Raw genomic sequence first — 2,814 nt, forward strand, 5'->3', positions numbered from 1 at the left:
CATCTGGAAGGCCTGGGTTCGATTCCACCTTGGCCCAGGCCTCTCCCTCTCTCTGTGTGGAGTTTGCATGTTCTCCCCGTGCTTGCGTGGGTTTCCTCTGGGTACTCTGGTTTCCTCCCACATTCCAAAGACATGCACTTACTGGGGTTAGGTTAATTGGCTAATCTAAATTGCCCATAGGTGTGAATGAGAGCATGAATGTGAGTGTGAAAGGTCGTCTGTCCCTCTGTGTTGGCCCTGCAACAGGCTGGCGACCTGTTCAGGGTGTACCCTGCCTCTCGCCCTATGACAGCTGGGATAGGCTCCAGCCCCCCCCGCGACCCTTAACAGGATGTGCGGAAGCGAATGGATGGAAGGAAGGAAGGAAAGGTGGATGGACGGACGGATGGATGGATGGACATCTTTATGATCACCAAGACTTGAGAAAACATTCTGTGAACTGACACAACAAAAATGTAACTTTTTGAAAGGTTTGCGTGCCATTACATCTGCCATGAAACTAATACTGCATTTCATTAGCAACAGTCAAACATGGAGGTGGTAGTGTGATGTCTGGGGCTGCTTTGCTGCTTCAGGACCTCGATGACTTGATTGTATGGAACGATTAATTCTGAGCTCTATCCTGAAGAAGCCATCAGTTCATACCCTGAAGCTCAGGCACACTTAGGTTATGCAGCAGAACGATGATCTCTGGCCTTCAACCCAGCATGAGACATTGATCTTACCTGTTTTAATGTATTACAGTTTTTATTTATTTATTTATTTTTAAATGATTGCTTTTTTTCTCTCTCTTTTACTCATTTGGTGTACAGCACTTTGTATTTGCTGTGGCTTTTTAAAGTGCTTGATAAATAAAGCTTGATGATGATCTGAAAATACACCAGCAAGTGTTGGCGCATGTGATTGTGCACATGAACAATAGTGGGTCACAACTACTTCCAGGGGACTCCGCCCACTGCGGTGTAAATACCTGGGTCTCTCCACCTTTTGGTTTGAGAACTGAAGAAGCCTTTCAGATGAGAGATGAAACATCTTCAAGAAACAAAAAGAAGTCCAGTCGCTCCTTTTCAAGCTCCAGAGACGACTATGACCTGGAGAACCTACACAGACACCAGCAAGTCCAGCTCTGAGTGGTTAAAAAACAAAGACAAAATAAGAGTGGGCCAGAACTGCTCCACAGAGATTGAAAGACTCATTAGCAGTTGTTTCAAATGCTTCCTGCTGCTTTTGGGGTGGCTGTAGCTCAGGAGGTAGAGAAGGTCATCTACCAATGTGTGCTGTATAACCGCTTTGAGTGCTCAGACAGAGTAGAAAAGCACTATATGAGAACTAGTCCATTTACCAATCGGACTGCTCCAGTCTGCATGCCAGAGTATGCTTGGGGAAGATACTGAACCCCACGTTGCTCTCTGATGTCTCCACTGGAGTGTGAATGTCAGATAGAAAGCGCTTAGATGGAGAAAAAAGTGACTGAATCAGTATGAGTGGAGGTGAAAGAGGTGTGTTGTATAAAGAAAAGGGGGGAAAGGACAAAATTGATGTTTTGTAACTGAATCATAAAACCTTTTTATGAACAAGTATTTAGTAAGTGCCTGGTAAATAAAAATATCTATATATATATTAGCACTGTATGTTTTACAGGCAGAAGGAACCTAACAGAGCAGCTCTGGTCTGAGTCAGCCAGGAGAGTGTGTGTGTGTGTGTGTGTGTGTGTGTGTGTGTGTGTGTGTGTGTGTGTGTGTGTGTGTGTGTGTGTGTGTGTGTGTGTGTGTGTGTGTGTGTGTGTGTGTGTCATTCTCACTGATGACACTTTATTTTTTCAAAGAGGGTTTGGTACCTTTTTCTTCAAAAACGAATACTTCAAGCATCAACAATGAGTGTTAATATTCGTAATTACTAATTAGTTATTATTTAACAGTCCAACAACATGCTGTTAGGTTACTTGGTGACGCTAAACTAGCTGTGAGTGTGAATGGTTGTCTGTGTGTCGCCCCGTGACAGCCTGGTGACCTGTACGTACCCCACTTCTCACCCTAATGCAGCAGAGATAGGCTCATTGCCCAGTACGGAGCATACAATTTGGAATCTAGTGATTATTTCAGATTTCATCCAGACTAATATTTTTTTGATTGCATGTACTTTTATTTCAACCCAATTTCAGGCTGTACTTTCACCAAGCATTCAAGTAAGAGTTGCAGCAACCAGGTTAAACCTTACTGATGCTAAAAAAAATATTAATGCGTTTTACTTTTCAAACATTGAAAACTTCAAAAATTAAGAACCATTAACTATGACGTATTAAATCAAATATTGAGCTGAATCCCAAACTTTCCTCTATTACTACATTAAAGACTGTTAACACCAGGAGAAGAAAACCTACATTTCAAAAGCTTGTTTCAGGATTATTTCATGATAACATAATAATTAATAATAATTCACTTTCATTCAAAGTGGTTATGAGCACTCATTTTCGTCATTTTCGTCTTGGGACGAGCTGCAGGAGTGTGAGGCAGCCAGCCAATCAGATTACAGGAAAATAAAATCCAAACGAACAATTGGCTCGATGAGTTCAACAACGTGCCAGCTGACGTCACCGCTTTCCACAAATTATCTTCCAGACCACGCCTACAAAGATGAACGCCTTTCGAGCGCTCATTAATATTCATTAGGTTAGAAAAATTTGAATTCTGATTGGCCCGCAGTGCAAATCAATCCGACCTCCGCGGGTTTGAATGAATTAAACATAAAAATAAGAGTCCGTGAATGGACAAGGAAAGCATCTGAAACAGGATAAATATAGTTTTATTATCACTC

This window comes from Archocentrus centrarchus, unplaced genomic scaffold (assembly GCF_007364275.1).
Source record: "Archocentrus centrarchus isolate MPI-CPG fArcCen1 unplaced genomic scaffold, fArcCen1 scaffold_43_ctg1, whole genome shotgun sequence".
Classification (NCBI taxonomy): Eukaryota; Metazoa; Chordata; class Actinopteri; order Cichliformes; family Cichlidae; genus Archocentrus; species Archocentrus centrarchus.